The sequence below is a fragment of the Hylobates moloch genome, unplaced genomic scaffold (genome assembly GCF_009828535.3).
Source record: "Hylobates moloch isolate HMO894 unplaced genomic scaffold, HMol_V3 SCAFFOLD_7, whole genome shotgun sequence".
Taxonomy (NCBI): domain Eukaryota; kingdom Metazoa; phylum Chordata; class Mammalia; order Primates; family Hylobatidae; genus Hylobates; species Hylobates moloch.
In genome coordinates this window covers 124,427,574-124,446,079 of record NW_026652282.1, presented here as the reverse complement: position 1 = coordinate 124,446,079, position 18,506 = coordinate 124,427,574, and positions in this window count along the sequence as shown.

The window sequence follows — 18,506 nt, the reverse complement described above, 5'->3', positions numbered from 1 at the left end:
CGAGGTGGGCGGATCACCTGAGGTCGGGAGTTTGAGACCAGCCTGACCAACATGGAGAAACCCCGTCTCTACTAAAAATACAGAAATTAGCTGGGCATCGTGGCACATGCCTGTAATCCCAGCTACTTGGGAGGCTGAGGCAGGAGAATAGCCTGAACCTGGGAGGCGGAGGTTGCAGTGAGCCGAGATCACGCTATTGCACTCCAGCCTGGGCAACAAGAGCAAAACTCCGTCTTAAAAAAAAACAACAATAAAATAAGAGAACCTTCTAGGGACTCCCCACTTTCCTTGGAATAAAGTCCAGACCCCTTTCCATGGTCCATGGGGTCCTGCATGGTGGGGACATTGGCCTCCTGTCCAGCCTGGGCTCCTGCCACTCTCCCTGCTTAGCTAAAATCTGAAGCCCAAGGTTCCTTCGCCCCCTCAAGCAAAACTCCTTTTTGCTGTGCTGGGGTCCCTGTGGATACTGCCTCTCTGCCCTTGAGCTTCTGTGGCCTGTGAGGCTCACCCTGTCCAGAGGCTCACGCTTACCAAGATCCCATGCCCTATGATGATCCTTTTGTGAGATTGTGGGGCAATTCCCTATCTGGCTTTGCTTCCCCAGGTGGTTGGCTAAGAAGCCACTATGTCTGCATGGGTCTCAGGCCAGCCTGTAGGACATGAGGAGGTGTAAAGCAGAAGGCTGGCAGGGCTGAGAGCTGAGAGCTGTTGGCAGATCCCCTAGGGCCTGCAGTCCAGCATCTTGTAGCAGGCATCTTTCTCCAACAGCCCAGAAGGCAGTGTGGGAGTAGGGGGTCATTTGTCCCAAATACTAGCTCATTCGTCCTCAGGTTGCAGAACCCAGCAGGGAGGCTATTGGTTCCCTGCTAGGCCACTGCTAGGATTCATGGGCAGCTTCTTTCCTGACAAGGCATTTTCAAGGCTGCTGCTCCTTTCCTCACCTCTTTTTACTTTTAATTGTGGTAAAATACGCATCATATAAAATGTACCATCTTAATGATTTTTAAGTGTACAGTTCAGTGGTACATTAAGCACATTCACAGTGTTGTGCAACCATCACCACCATCCATCCACAGACTTGTCAAACTAAAACTCTGTCCCCATTAAACACTAACTCCCCATTCTCCCTCCCCCTACCCCCTGGCACTGACCATTCTACTGTCTGTCACTATGGATTTGACCATTCTAGGGACCTCGTATCAGTGGAATCCTACACTAATTGTCCTTTTGTGGGTGGCTTACTTCACTGAGCGTAATGCTCTCTAGGGTCATCCACGCGTAGCATGTGTCAGAATGTCATTCCTTTTTAAGACTGAATAATAGTCCATCGAATGGATGGACAACATTTGGCTTATCTATTCATCCATCGATGGACATTTGTCTTGATCCACCAGCTGGATATTATGAATAATGCTGCTGTGAACATGAGTACACAAATATCTCTTCAATCTGCTTTCAGTTCTTTTGGATATATACCCAGAAATGAGATTGCTAGATCATATGGTAATTCTGTGTTTAATATTTCAAGGAACATCAATTCTATCTTCCACCATTTTACATTCCCACATATGGTGTATAAGGGTGCACAAGGGTTCCAATTTCTCCACATCCTCACCAACATTTGTTTTCTGTTTTTGTGATACTAGCCATCCCACTGGGTGTGAGGTGGTATCTCACAATAGTTTTGATTTGCATTTCCATAACTGGTGATGCTGAACATCTTTTCATATACTTATTGGTCATTTGTATATCTTCTTTGAAGTATCATCTATACAAGTCTTTTGCCCATTTTTAAATCTCGCTTGTTTCTTGTTGTTGTTTGGTTGTAAAAGTTCTTTATATATTCTTGATAGTAACCCCTTATCAGATGTGTGAATTGCAAATATTTTCTCCCATTCCATTGATTGCCTTTTAATATTGTTGATTGTTCCTTTGATGTGCAGAAGTTTTTAATTTTGATGTAGGCCAGCATGGTGGGTTATGCCTGTAATCCCGGCACTTTGGGAGGCCACGGCAAGGGAATCACTTCAGCCCAGGAGTTCAAGACCAGCCTGGACAACATAGGGAGACCCTGTTTTTATTTTTAAAAGAATTTTTTTAAATTTTTAGCCAGGAGTGTTGGTGCTTGCCAGTAGTCCCAATTACCCAGGAGGCTGAGGCAGGAGTACCACTTGAGCCTGGGAGTTCAAGGCTGCAGTCATCCACCTATCAAAATGAGATCCCTTACAAAAAAAAAAAAAAAAAAAAAAAAAAAAAAAAGAAAAAAAAGAAAACATGTAGTTTCATTTGCCTATTTGTTCTTTTGCTGCCTGTATTTTTGTCATTGTATCCAAGAAAGCATTGCCACATCCAATGTCATGAAGCTTCTCCCCTCTGTTTTCTTCAGTTTACAGTTTTGGCACTTGTGTTTAGGTCTTTCATCCATTTGAGTTAATTTTAGTATATGATGTAAAGTGAGGGTCCAATTTCATTAGTTTGCATGTGGATAACAAGTTGTCCCAACATCATTGGTTGAGATTCTCCTGAGCTCTTAAAGGAAGAGAGGACAAGGAGCATGGTGACTGAGGGTGACAAGACCTCCCTTTCTCTTGCTGAGTCACTCACTTGATTGAGGACCTTGGGCATGAATTTATTTATTCATTCACGCATTGGGCAATATCCAAACCCAGAGTTCACAGCCTCCATAAAATTTAAGGAGTCGATGCAATTAGATCGTGGAAGAATACTTCTTTTTTTTTATTTTTACTAACCTCTAGTTGAAATTACCATCATGGATAATGAATGCAGGCAATCAACCACAGGAAGATTAGCAGTACTTATAACAGTCACCGAGTGAAATCCCTGATATTTTCATATTACATTAACTGTGGCAGCAGCTCTTCAAATATGCTTTATACTTGTCACTACTTCCAAATTACAGCAGTTATTAGACCTTTCCTCAATTTTATTATTTAACACATTAATAAAGATGCACATATATTTTATGGTATCACAATTGTGGCTTAAAAAAATATTTTGATAACTGTCTCTCAATAAAATTGCTTTCTTTGTATTCCATCAATTTTATTTCATGCATTCAAAAACATTATTCTGAGAAGGAACACACAGATTTCCCCAGACAACCAAGGAGAAGGTTCCCTGTGCTGGGCACTGAGGACACAGCAGCCCATGATACAGACTTTGGTCATTGGCTTTGGAAAGATCCCAGCCACTGAGAGTGGGAGGGCACACAGATATATAAACACAACACAGTCTGGGGATTTCTGTCCCACAGGGCAGCAGATACTGTGGGACCCCAGCGGACTACACAGTTCCAAATTGACTAGCCATTTCTTGGAGGTTTTTGTGTGAGGAAGGACTGTCCACTCATCAGCCTGGAGGAGTGGTCCTGTCCCTGGTGACCTGTTTACCCCTCTTTGTGCAGGTAATGAGATTCAGAGAAACCAGCTCTGCCCTCCTGGCAGCAGCAGATCACCTCCCTTCCCCTGTCTTCTGCTGGCACCAGATATATTCAGCTGTGGGAGCAGAGATGCTTGGTGTGCTCTCGGTAGCTATGGAAATCCCAGGGTTTCCCTAGCAACAGCTCCAGATGGGTCTTGTTGCTAGGGAACGCTGGGATTTCCCAGGCTGCCAGATGAGCAAGACAGCTCTAGCCCCAGGGCAGAGGTGCTGGCAGGGATGTGGGTCTGACCCCTAGGGGATGGATGGTCCCCTTTGACTCTGATCCTTTGGGGCACCCAGCCCCGTAGCCAAGTGAAAGGATACTGCACACTGAATGAGGAGATCTTGAGAGGGGGATGAAGGGGGAGTGCTCTGGGTGAGCAAACTGATTAGAAAAGTCCAAATGAGCCCAACGGATGCCAGGAAGAGGAAGACAGTAGACTTTGGGAAGCTTGCAACCTTCAAGTCCAGCACTTGGCTGTTTCTAAAGCACTTTTCCCAAGATTATCACACAGTATACACCTGCTCGGTTTCAAGAGAAGGTCCAAAATTAGAACCAAGGCCAGTCTCAGGAGTGTGCAGCCTAAGCAGTCACACAGGGTCCCACACTTAGAAGGGCTCTGCATGCTTGAATTAATGCTCTACTGCCACTGACTTGAAATGCTTAATAATTTTTCAACAAGGGGCCCTGAATTTTTATTTTGCACTAGGCCGCACAAATTATATAGCCAGTCCTAGCTAAAACCTTTATTTTATAAGACAGAAAGCTGACCCTTAGGGAGAAGATGTGCTTAGTCTAAGTTCACGTGACTAAAAGTGCACCTCAGGGGCTAATGCATTTGCGCTTAGCTGCTTTCAGGCGCCAGCAACTAGGCTGAAACAGGCCTTCAGTGTGGGAAGGCATTCCTGGGGTTCCTGTGGCAGAAAGGTAGGGGTAACTGGAATCACAGCTCCCTCACTTGTTCCAAGGATCCAACTCAGAACTGGAGAAATCAAGGCTTTAGGGGGCTCTCAGGCTCATAGGGAAGCAGAAAGCATTAAGAAAATACAATTGGAATAGGAGCTGAGGAGGTGACAGCAGGACAACACCTGTTAGGGGCTATCTGGTGTCCCCCAAAATTCATATGTTGAAATCCTAACCCCTAGTACCTCAGAATGTGACTGTTTAGACATGGGGCCTTTAAATAGGTAATTAAGATAGGATGAGGCCGTTAGGATGGTCCCTGATCCAATATGACCGGTGCCCATATAAGAAAAGGAGATTCAGGCACAGACTTGTGCAGAGGGAGAACCACGTGAGGACATAGGGAGAAGTGGGGCATCTACAAGCCAAGGACAGAGGCCTCAGAATGAACCAACCCTGCCCACACCTTGGTCTCCAACTTCCAGCCTCCAGATCTGGGAGACGATGCATTTCTATGGTTTAAGCCTCCCAGTCTGTGATGCTTTGTCATGGCAGCTGGAGCAGACTAGCATAATATCCTTCATTCCTCCCACTCCTGTGAAATAAAGCCTATGACTATTTCACAGAGTAGGGGCCCAAGACTTTAAGGGGTTAACTATCTTGCTCAGGGTCAAACTAGTAGGCAGCCATGCCAGGACTTGAACGCAGCTTGATCTGTCCCCTAGCCTGTGTTTTCCACTCTGCCAGCCTAGGGAGAATTGCACCCCAATTCGCCCAATTCAGAACATCTGAATCCCTTTCCTAGGCATGCCCATCCCTCTGCTGCTTTGTGGCCTCAGGGACTTCCTGGCACAGGTCTCCCAACCCCAGACTCAAAGCTTCCCTGTGGTTTGCATTCCTGCCCTAGACTAAGAGGACTGCCGTGGCTGGATCCTTTTGACAGAAGGACTCTGGAGCCATATCAACATTTACGCTAACACTAAGGACCAAACAAAGGAGTGAATATGACAAGCCTTTAAAAGTGTCACACACCAGAGTTCCAGGTGCATGGGGTTCATGAACACTTCAGCACTAAGGGAACATTCTTCCTTTACTATTAAAGTGGCTACATCAGGAAATCACAGATTCTGTTGCCTTTATGTGGAGGAGCAATTCAGCTCTCTCTGGGACGCTCTCATTTCAACCCAGAGGCAGCCAGGTATCTTCCTAAACAAAGAGCTGTCTACCCAGGGACAACCATGTTACTCGCCTGGAAAGCAAAAGCAACTGCAGATAGTTAAGGAGATTTTTCTTCTTTCTTCTTTTGTTGAAACAATTTTAGGTTAATGGTGCTTTATTGGGGTATAACATACATACAATAAATTACCCAGATATTAAGTGTCCAACTTAATGAAAAATTTAACAAATGTACACTCCCATGGAACCATCATTCTTGTTGATATGGCAGTTGTATTTTTAAATAGAAATCCCACCGTCTTTAGCCAGGCGTGGTGACATGTGACTATAGTTTGAGCTTCTCAGGAGGCTGAGGTGGGAGGATTGCTTGAGCCCAGGAGTTTGAGGCTGCAGTGAGCTAAGGTCACGCCACTGCACTCCAGGCTGGGTGACAGAGCAAGACTCCCACCTTTATTTACAAAAAGAAAAAGAAAATCCCATCTCTCTGCTGCGAGGCTTCCGTGCCATGATGAAGAGAACAAGGGCTGGGAAAGCACAGAGAAGAGTACAAATCCAGCACAGAGGAATCCTGAAAGCATCCCCTTGAGCGTGTGACAGACAGGTAAGCTAGATCTTGTAATGAGTCTGCTAAGAGGAGACAGGGAATAAAGGGACATTGTAGACATAAGGATAAGCAAAGGCTTAGGGGTTTCCAACAGCTTAGGAGAAAGAGTTCAGAGTAAATACAGCAGAAGATGGCTCATGGGGTGCCATCTGGGGTCAGGAACAGATATGATTATATAAAAATGAAACCAAGCTTGCTGTTTGATTTAGAAGCTATTTCTTCTACCAGAACAGTCAGTGCCTGTCTAACGTTCATGTCAGGTTTTATTGCTTGTGGTCAAAGGCTGTCGCACAGTACACGGAGCAAAGAGCAGAAATTGCATGATTTTTCAGAACGACGTCCAGAATAAATATGAATCTCTGCCTTAAATGGGACATTGCAGAGCAAGTTACATAAGGAATTATCTATTTAATAGATCACAGCACTAATTGATCAAAATACTTAACATCAGCTTAGCACCAACGTTTCAAGCAGTCAGCATCAAAGAGATACTTAAAGTTGTAAAATCTAAATGCATGTTTCCCCTCATTGTCCCTACATGTCATTTTCTCCCTCTTTAAACGCTTGTCTTACTCTATTGCATAGAATTCATCTTTTTAAGCTGTTTTAAATCCTTTCTGGAGAAAGGAAAGTATACAATATACACAGATTACCACATACATAGGTGCATGCCTGTGTGTCTCAGAAATGGTCTATCATTTCACGTCAATTTTTAATACCACCCCTACCATAAACCAGATTGCCATATGCACTTGAGCCTGTTTCAAGACTATTTCTTCTGTTCCAATAGTCCATTTATTCGTTCCTGGTAGTATACCACACTCTCTACTTACTGTATTTTCTTTCATTTAAACAATCAAACATTCTCAAGTCTTTCCCCTTAAAAAAAGAAAATTTTCCCACTGCCACCCCCACATGGCCACTAGCTACCATGCTCACTCTCTTTCCACCCTTTTACAGTCGCATTTTTCAAAAAGTCTTTGCATGTGGCCCTCTGTTTCCTCAGCCACTTTTCAATCCTAAGCCACTGCAATCTTACTTCTACTCCCACCACACCACACAAACTGCTCTTGCTAAGGTCAATGAGCTTATGTTGCTAAATCCAGAGGGCAAACTCCAGCCTTCACTAGCTTGACCCAGGTGACCACTTCCTCTCCCTTTGCTTCTGTGCCCTTCCATCCTCTTGGGTTTCGTGCAGTCGCTTTCCTTATTTTCCATCCCCCTTCTTTGCCTCTCCTCCTCTTCCCACTTCTTAAACACGGAAGCTCCTAGGATTTCGGGGCTGGGTTACATTCTCTTAATAGGCTCACCACAGTTTACCTAGGAGCACTCCCCCTCATCTATGGCTTCCAACATTACCTGCAACATGGACCACGCTGCATGTTCACCGAACACCGTTTCCTTTTCCTGCTTTACATGCAGCTAGACCACATTTCCTGGAATCCCTTTTGATTATGTGCCACTAGCTTCTGACCAATGGGATGTGGGAAGAAGAGATGTTTAACACTTGCAGGTCTGGCCACTCAAACCTCACACGTGATCTTCCATGTTCTCTCTTTTCATTCATCTGCCAGCCCGGTGCCAAAAAAAATGCCAGTAGAGATCTCTGAGTGCCTAGGGGCCCCTGGAACTACTGGACAAGAGGAAGCTGGATGTCTAATACCCTGAATAAAACAGAGCCCAGCCTCCACCCCAGCCCACCCCCAATGACTTTGAACATGAGTGAAAAATAATCCTTTATTGAGTCAGCTCACTGAAATACAGAAATTGTTTGATGAAGCAATTAACCTGGCCCAACTAATACACTATCTCTATGCTAATGACAACCAAATATTTGCATTCTGGGCTTGTTCTTCTAATTATGCATCAAATGATTGACAATGCAGCCCAAACTGATGGGACAGGTAGTTTTTTTTAATAGATTACTAGGAAGTCACAGAGATTCATGCATGCATTCCTTCATTCAACAAATGTTTATCGAGTGCCTACAGGCACCAGACACCGTGCTAGAAACTAAGGTTGCAATGATGAGCAAAGATAAAACCAGTCCATTCACTCACAAAGTTTACTGTGAGCCTGATGACAGCTGATCCTCATGTCTCATTATATTCCAGCTGCGAGAAACTTCTTTAGCATTTGCTGCTTCACGCAAGCCCGCTACCCATAAAACTGAGGCTTCCCCTCTCTAAATCCTGGAATCCGCTGTTCTCTCCTCTATGAAAGGGTGCAACTGGATATAATAGTATAACACCCCTTTCTCTTAAGTATTTTGTCATTTTTTATTGTAGTAAAATATATATAACACAATCTTTTTCAATGTAACAATTTGTTGCTAATTCAGTGGCATTAAATATATTTACAATGTTGTGTAACTTTTACTACTATCTATACCCCAGAATTTTCACTATCAACAAAAACTCTACGCCCATTCAACAGTAACTCCTCTTTCCCCTTCACCCCAGCCTCCAGTGACCTCTGTTCTACTTTCTGTCTCTAGAATTTGCCTATTCTAGGCACCTCATATAAGTGGAATCATATAATATTTGTCCTCTGTGTCTGGTTTTTATCAGGAAGCATAGTTTTTAATAGTACATCCATGTTATAGCATGTATGAGAGTTTCATCCCTTTTCATGGCTCAATAATATTCCATCGTATGGCTAGACCATATCTTGTTTATCCACTCATCTGTTGGGATGCACTTGGTTTTCTACTTTCAGCTATAATGAATAATGTTGCTATGAACATTGGTGTACAAATATCTTTTCAAGTCCCTGTTTTCAATTCTTTTGCATCTATGTCTTGAAGTGTGATTGCTAGATCATATCATAATTCTATGCTTAACCTTCTGAGGAACTGCCACACTGTTTCCCAAGGTGGCTGCACCATTTTACATTCCCATCAGCAATAAATCCGGGTTCCAATTATTCCACATACTTGCCAACACTTGTTATTTTCCTTATTTTTTTTATTATAGCCGTCCTAGCGTGTCCTAGCATGTGTGAAGCTGTATCTAAGAACATTTTTAAGTATAACTGTTATATATGAATACAATTTTGTTCTGACAAATTCAAACCCAGAATAGAATTTAAAAATCCACTTCACTGTAGCCACATCCAACCTCCTTCCCCTCTCCAGAGAAAATCACTGTTAAAAGTTTGGTGTGCATCTTTCCTGATCTTGTTCTCTGCATTTGTGTTCTTTTTTTTGTTTTGCATATATGGATTTTTGTATGGCAGAATTTTTATATATTTATAAATCAGTTGGGAAAAGGTAAACTATTCAATAAGTGATGCTGGAAGAAGTGAGTCTCCATATGGGTTAAGAAGGAAAATTTTGCCACCCACCAAAAAATTAAGATGAAATACACACTAAACATGGAAAACAAAACTATAAAACTTACAGAAGAAAACACAGGAAAATATCTTCATTATACGTGGGCAAACACAGATTTCTTTTTTTTAATTTTATTTTTCCGTAAGTTATTGGGGTGCAGGTGGTATTTGGTTACATGAGTAAGTTCTTTAGTGGAGATTTGTGAGAACCTGGTGCACCCATCACCCAAGCAGTATACGCTGCACCGTATTTGTTGTCTTTTATCCCTTGACCCCCTCCCACTCATCCCCCCAAGTCCCCAAAGTCCATTGTATCATTCTGGTTTTTTTTGTTTTGTTTTGCATTTGTATTCTTATGTGTGCGTGAATGCAAGATTATGCATAATGGAAACATAGCCATTCTGTCACTGTCAGTTTTCCTACTTCTTTCCAACTGTTCCACTGCTGTTGTTTTTTTCTGTTAGAGAAGTTCCACTTCTAAAATTTTGCTCTTTAGCTTGTACTGCTGGTTATAACGTGGTCTTTGATTTCCAGGAAGAGTATGCTGTGTTGGGTGAAGTCACTAGCAGAAGAACTTTGGTGTTTGCCTCACGTAGAATACATTGCGTAGGTCGTCTCCGGCCTGATCTGAGCTGAACTTCTCCTATCACATATGCCAACAACTCTTTACGCTTCTCTCTTTCTCCGAAATTACCTTCTTTTGTCTGGAAAAAAAAAGGACTGAGGAAGATTTTTCACCCCTTCAGAGAAAACAACTATCCAACAGGACGAACGTGGGAAACAGCCAGTGTTTGGTGAGAGATCGCCCTCTGCTGCCTGTGTTAGTCAGGGTTCTCCAGAGCAGCAGCCAATAGGAAAGATAGGTACATTTGTAAGGAGTAACAGAATACATATAAATATACATATTTAAACATATATATTTAGATTATAAATATCAATCTATGTCTATATTATATATAAATATATACAGGTTGGTTATAAGGAACTAACGCTGTTCTGGAGGCTGGCAAGTTTCAAGATCTGCAGGGTGAGCTGGCAAGCTGGAGATCCAGGAGAGCTGATAATGTAGTTCCAGTCAGAGTTCGAAGGCCTGAGACCCAGGAGAGCTGATGACGTAGTTCCAGTCCAAATCCCAGCAGGCTCGAGACTCAAGAAAAGCCGATGCTGCAGTTTGAGTCCAAAGGCAGGAAAAAGCCAATGTCCCAGTTTGAAGGCCTTCAGGCAGGAGGGATTCTCTCTTACTTGGGGGAGAGTTGGCCGTTTTTTTCTATTCAGGCCTGTAACTACCTGGATGAGGCCCACCCACACAATGGGGGGCAATCTTTACCCAGTCTCCTAACTCAAATGCTAATCTCATCCAGAAACACCCTCACAGACACACTGGGAATGATGCCTGACCAAATGTCTGGGCACTCTGCGGCCCAGTCCAGTTGACACGTAAAATCAACCATCACACTAGCCATATGGGCCTTTTAGGGAGCCTGAACCCATAACAGGAAGCTCTGGTGCCTTGAGCAATTGTCCTGATGGGCATTACAGGCAGTTGAAATTCTAAGCAAGAAAGATTAAGAAAAAAAACAAAAGCGTGTAGGCCAAACTAGAGAGAAAGAGAATGCAGTGGCAATGCTATTCTCGTTTCTTTCCTGCTCAGAACCCCGTGATGACTCCTCATCCCCCATAGAACATACCCTTACCTTATGGGGTTTGTGAGGCCTGACTCACCGCCTGCCTCCTGCTGCCACCACACATGCTTCTTCACTGTTCCTCACTTGTGCCAAGCCTGTTGCTGTTTCAGGGCCTTTGCACTTGCTGTTCCATCTGCCTGGGCACTCTTTCCCAGATCCTTGTAGGGCTTCATGGCAAGGCCTTCCCTGACCACCCTCCCCAAAATAGCACCCCCTCCATCCCTTTCCGCCTCCTTACCTCCCTTTATTTGTTTGAGCTTGTTTCCTGTCTTCTTCACTAAAATGTAAATTCCACGAGGCCAGGGGCTTTATTTTTTTCTCTCTGCAAGGCCTGGATCGGAATAGGTGCTAAGTATTTGCTGAGTGAGTGGATAAATGAAGAAATGCAAAAGATAGAAGGAGGGGACAGATCTAGTGATGGATAAAAAGCACATACGAAATGGTGTGGATCCTAACGAATAATTAATTTAGGGAAAGCTAAAGCTGAAAATGAATTGAGGCTTTAAGAAAATGCTGAAGACAGATAAGTAAAATGCCTTTTAGTCAGTGTAAGGAAGTGTGAGAGCAATTTCTTGGAAGAAAATAAATCCTCTTTTGTTGGCATTTTTCCTTCCAGAAGATTGATCTTCAAGCTAAAGAAAAGTTGGAGGAGAGAGAGCGGGAAATCCAGACAGCTGGTGAAGTTGCTAGATCCCAGAGGCTCCAAGGAGCGATTGATTGCAGGGGATGTCCAGATAGTGACAGAGAAAGCGTCATAGAGCTCCCCAGGCCCCAATGCAGCAAGGAAGCAGCAGCCTCATGCCCTCAGGCATGGCATAAAACGAATGCACAGCTGCCTCACTGAAAAAAATCCCGAAGGGCCAGGAAGCAGGCTGATCTCAGGCAATGTCTGTATGGACAGAGGATCTCTAAACCAGCCTCCACCCCCAAACACACACACACACACACACACACACACACACACACACACACACACAGCTATGGCACAATGCTATGGGTTTGCATGTTTTTCTCCATGCCCCCCAGAATGATGTCCAAATCTAGAGCAGTGGGTCTGAATCTTTTTTGGCTCGTGCACTCTTTGAACAAATCTGATGAAAATTGCCACATGTGCATTATTTCAGGGAATTTAAGGAAATTTCAGGAATTCTCCTCCAGGCGATTCATGGACACCTGAAATCCAAGTGCCCCAGGTTAGAAGCCCCTGTTCTAAGGGTATACCCCTCAATTGCAGCACTTGGATTAATGATGTAACTCCTTAACCCTAGAGTTGAAGATTGCAGCCAAATTCTTAGTGTATTCATTCAACAAATATGTATCGAATGACCGTCATGTAGCTTATTTAATCCTCACAACTGCCCTTGAAGTAGATTATATTAATACCACCCTCACTCTTGACAGATGAAACAAACGAGATACTAGGGCTTTGGGTAACTTGCTAGAGGTCACTCATTTCGCACTAGTCACTAGTAGGGGCGGAGCCAGTGATGGAACCCCAGAAATTCAGCTTTAGAGACATTTTACTGCTACCCCACGATGCCTCTTACGAGGTTGGCGTCTGTCTTTCAGATAGCCCCGTTCACCCTGAAAACACGTCTCTTAGACTACATATGGTAGATTAGAAATGAAAATCCCACCAGCAATGACATCCGGAGGCTCTGTCACCCTGCCTCTGCTTATTCATCGCTCCCATGGTTTGCTGACTCCGTTTTAATCATTGGTTTACCTTCTGAATCTATTTATATGAGGGATTGCACAAATATTTCCCCACATCCAACATCTCACAAGGAGATGGCCTCACGTGCATGTTCAAGTTCAGTCTCCAAGTTGAGAAGAAAGCTTTCTGGTAGCAATGCTGCACACACCCAGGGGCTCATGGATCTCTCAGGAGAGGCCACATCCAGTGTCCATGAAGTCATGAGTTCTGCAGCATAGATTCCAAGTTCAGGTTTTGTTCCATCAGCACTACTGTGTGCACTTCTGGTTGAGACACTTAGGGGAACAGAGAAAGTTCTTCAGTAAAAGAGAGGATGTATGAGCTTCCTGTGGCTTCTGTAACAAAGTACCACAGACTGAGGAGTTAGACAACACAACTGCATGGTCTTGCAGTTCTGGAGGCTGGAAGTCAAAGATCAAGATGTCAGCAGGGTGAATTCCTTCTGAGGGCTGTGAAGAAAGGGTGTGTTCCAGGCCTGTCTCCTTGGCATGAAGATGACTGTCTTTGCCCTGTGTCCCTTCACATCACCTTCCCTTTACACGTGTCTGTGTCTGTGTCCAAATTTCTCCTTTTATAAGGAAATAAATACTGTAAATATTTATATATTTTGCACTACAATACTGGAAATATTTATATATTCCTAGTGTTTATTTATATATGTATATTCCCAGTATTTATTCACATATGTATATATTTCCAGTATTTATTTATTTATTTATTCAATATAAGGAAATACTGGTTGTATTGGATTAAGGCCTACTGTTGTAAACTCACTCTAACTTGATTACCTCCACAAAGACCCTACGCCCAAATAAGTTCACCTTCTGACGTCCTAGCAGTTGAGACACCAACATATGAATTTTAGGGGTCACCATTCAACCCATAACAAGGGATAATGGTCGGGAAGAAAAAGGGCCTGAGAATGCTAGACATTTTTAATGAGTTAATAAATCCTTGCTATAGGATCAACAAACTTAGTAAATGAATAAACCTGATGATGGATGGATGGAGCATTGTACCAGGCACAAAGCCCGGCTATGATGACATCAAAGGCACCCTGCGCTCTTCTGTTGAGAAGTGTTCAATGTAGTTAGGGAGTCTCAATGAGCCCAGGTAGCAGGTAAGCAATCTTGATCGCTCACACTCAAAAATGCAAATGGATCATTTTGTTCACTTATAACTAGACTTAATAGGGTATCCATTCAAATGACCTGTCATTCCATCAGTGCCCACACCTGGTAGCTTTTTTCAAGGGGTCCACAGCCCCACCAGGATTCTCCCCACTGTGGCATTATCTCCATCACACTCCAAGGCTAGATGAGACCGCAGCCCTCTTGGGGCACTAGGAAGATCCAGCTTAAACCACTGCTGAATTCAAGGTGATTTAATGGCACTGCCTCAGAACCTCTCTGTCCTGGCACCCCACCTAGTGGCAAGGGACATATCTGCAAGACTGCTGTCTTCCAGAATTCCAGCTGGGAAGCAGTCCTCTATTCGAAAACAAGTTTTCTGGAAGGAGGGAGCTCTGGGGAGGAGTTTCACAAGGAGAAGAACACAGATTTGGGATAAGATTGGGGGACAATATTTCAGTAGGGACAATGACAGAGACATGAGTACATATATATATAGCAACTAACTTTATATGAAGGGAAACACACCTAGACATGTATTAAGGACACGGTGTCCAAGTCAGGGGGAAAAAGAAAAACAGGCTAATTAATGAACAGCCATCATCTGTGGCAAAGAGGCATCAGGCTCTACGCTAGCCTTTGTTCGCTGTCTTTGACCTCACTGCACCCTTGTTTTCTAGATGAGCAAACTGAGGCTTGAGCGGGTTGAATCCTTTCCCCCAAAACCACAGCTGCTGGGTTGAAGAGTTGGGATTTGAACCAGGGGTGGCTGAATCGAAAGGCTAGGTCTCTTCCCTGAGCAAAATAACGGCATGACAAAGACAGTACTGCAGATTGTCTTGGGAAAAGACAGGACAGGGAAATCAGCTAGGAGGACATTTCAGCAATCTGAATTTGAGTTAAGGTGGTGGCTTCAGAAATGAAAAAGGAAGGGGTGGATGAGTGTGAATACTGTAGGGAAAGTCTGGGTGACACATGAGGCAAAGACAAAAAAGAAAATGAAAATCACATCAATCCTCTAAACCACTGCCATCAGAAAGATAAAGGCAGAAGGTGGTGGTTAAGGAGAGGCTTGGAGAACCAGATGACTGGGAGGCTGCAGGGAAAAGCTAGAAATGAGGGTAACTTTAGCTCCAGATACAGCAAGTGCTGATGGCGATGTTCTTCGAAATGGGTCCACAAACCCACATAAGAATTTGGGGGGCTACTGACAGAGATTTGGGTCAGCAAATGGGTCCGATATGTCCCAGCATGGCACACAAGGATGATGTCTCAGCTTCACAGCTGCAGTTGATGCAGATGCACTGTTTTTGCTACAACTGAAGATGTGGCCATTCCAGCAGCTTCCAGCATGTAGGACGATGAACTAAGCAGGTCATGAGACATGGAGTGGAGAAAGGAGCAACCTGCTGTAAGATACTTCTCACTAATGGTGATGGAGGAGCTCAAAAAGGGGTAGCTCCTGCACTGTGCAGGAACTTGACACCATCTGGACAGCAAGCCGTTCCAGTCCAACTGAAGGGTGACTAAGTGTATAGTGGCTGCCTACTGGCCTAGAGTAGTGACTAAGTTGCAATTCTCGTTAAACTGCTGTTTTGAGTGTATTACTTCCTTCTAGCGTAGTCAAAATTCTAGTATTCAAAGGTGTGACAAAAACATAAAATAAAGTTGAGCAGCCCTGGAATACAGTTATCCTTGACAGCAGGAGTCCCTCGAGGGAAGAACTGCTCTAAGATCAAGTTTTGAGGTTGGCCCAATGACAGTCAGACATCCTGGCGCTTGAGGTTGCATTTGAAAGGTCAGCATTCTCAACAGCCAGACTGAACTTTAAGGAAATTTCCCCCAGTGGATGGTAGGGAGCCATGTGGTCCCTGAGAGACCTGGGTCTAACCTCACAGTCTAACTCCTAGGCTTCCTAAAGAGGTGGTTAAACAAGAAAAATGGTAAAACATGTGTTCTTTCTTCTCTTCCCGGTCATCACAGAACTTAAAAAAAATCTCAGTCCCAGCAGCTGTTCCATGTCTTACAGAGACAGAAACTGAACCACCTCCTTTCTTAAATCATTTCATTATATCAAGCTTGAGCATGTCTACCAACAAATTCTGCTGTTCACAGTAGTTCTAACGCTTGGGAGCAAAGAAAAGACGAATCTGCCGGACAGGTTTTTCAAGGAAATTTAGCACAACCCTAAGTTATTAAGGAGGCCCACAAGACCAAACACAAACGGAGTATTCTCCCTCTCCATCCCCCTACCCTTCCTCCCCTCCAGCTCTCTGGTCCATCCTCAGGGAACTGGCCTGCATTCCCTAGCCCTCTCCACCATCCCACCAGATCTCTCTAGTCCAACCCCATATCAACTGACCTCTGCTCTCTCTCCATCCCCATCCCCATCCCCATCCCCTTATCCCTCCCATCCCCCTCTACCTCTCTGCTCCAGCCCCACATGAACTAACTCTGGGCTCAATCTCCTTCCCAGTACCCAGTCCATTGTGAGATGACCTCTCTTGCTCCCTGTGTCTCTAGGCCTTTGCACCTCTCTGCTCCATCTTCACATTAACTAATCTCTGCTCCCTCTACTTTTCCATTCCCCTCAACTCCTCTGACATCCCTCTGGTCCAGCCCCACATGAAGGAACCCCTGCTCCCTCTTCCTCCCCTTTTTCTCCAACTCTGATTGAACTTTTTAGTTCAACCTCACGTGAAGCAATCTCTGACCTCTCTAGTTCAAAATTCCACCCCTACCCTCCTGCAGCTCTCCAGTCCAACCCCGCATGAACTGCTCTCTGCTCTCTCCTGTGCCCTGTCTTCCCCACATTGCACTACTGCTCTCTGCTGCAGCTGCACATGAATGAACCTTTGCCCTCTCTCCAGCCCAATCCCCACATGCAACCGACATTTCTCTGGTCCAGCCCCACATGAACTGCCCTCTGCTTTCTCTCCTGCCCCTTCCCCACCACCTCCCTACATTGCTCCGTCCCACGCTGCATGAACTGGCCTCAGCCCCCTTACTTCTGATATTCTCCCACTCCCCAGTGTCCTTCTGGTCCAGTCCCACATGAACTGACCTCTGTTACCTCTCCATTCCAAACCCACCCCACTCCTCCTACATCTCTCTGGTCCACCCACAAGGGCCGACCCCTGCTACCTCTGTCTCCCTGCCTGTCTCCTGCAGCTCTGTACATGACCGGTATTTGAACCCACTTACCCTGTCTCTCCCTCCCTAACAACAAAATGGGAGGCAGGGCCCAGTCTTTTCACTCCTCTCCGATAGTACATGTCTTTATCCAATCATACGCCACCTTCACACCCCTTAGAACTTACCCAGTCCCTCTCCCTACATCTCTCTGGTCCAGCCTTCCATGACATGAAGTCAGCTCCATCTCCTTTCCTTCCCCTTCCCCACCATACATCTCTGGTCCAGCCACACATGAACTAAGCTCCATTCCCTCTCCTTTCCCTTGCCCCACACTCCGGCTACCTCTGCAGATACAGCCACACATAAGCTGTCCTCAGTGGCTTTTCCTTTTCCCCCTCTGACCCTCTGCATCTCTCCAGTGCAGCTGCACAGGAGCTGGCCTCGAATGCCTCTCCCATGCCATCCCATTCAGCCTTCTGCATCTCTTGGTACGCCCTACACGAACTGACATCTGCTCCCTCTAAGTGTACAGCGCCACTTCATCCCCCTCCAGCTCCCTGGGCCAGCCCCACATGAACTGTCATTTCCCTCCACTCCCCAACTCTATTGTCCACGTGAATAAGCCACTAACTCTACAAACCCACCCATTGACACTCCCTTGAAAACTCAGCTGCATCCTCACATGAACTGATCTCTGCTCCCTCTCACCCCCTTCCCCCTACCCCTGCTCCCCTGCACCTCTCCGGGACAACCCATGCACAGATCTCTTCTACTTCCCTGTCCCTATCCTCTGCAATTTCCCTTCATCTCTTGGTCCAGCCCCACGTGAACTGACCTCAGTTACTTCTCCATCCACATCCTCCCCCACCTTCAGGACTCTTTTCTGCCTCCACATGAACCGAGCCCAGCTCCCTCTCCTTCCCCATCTTCCTGATCCCTTTACAGCTGTCTGGTCCATCCCCACTGACTCATGCTCCCTCTCTGTCCCCACCCCTTCCACTGAACAACTGCACATCTATGTTAGAATGGCTGCCAGGCAAAGGCCTTATGTGTGCTTTTATCCTCAGGGATAACCTATTACTTGCCACTCTCTGTCCTGTCTCAAGAGATTCCTGAGAGATTTCATTTATGGGACTATTAAGCAGGAGGAGATAAGAATGTCTCCAGGATAGTCCATTAGCTTAATTTAGCCATTCAACAATGTATGCATATTTCAAAACATCATATTATACACCATAAATATATACAATGTTGTCAATTTCAAAACTTTTTAATTAACTTTTTTTTTCCTTATCCCTGAAACTGTTTTCTTTTTTAAATTTAATTTCCGGGATACATGTGCAGGACGTGCTGGTTGCGTAGGTAAACGTGTGCCATGGTG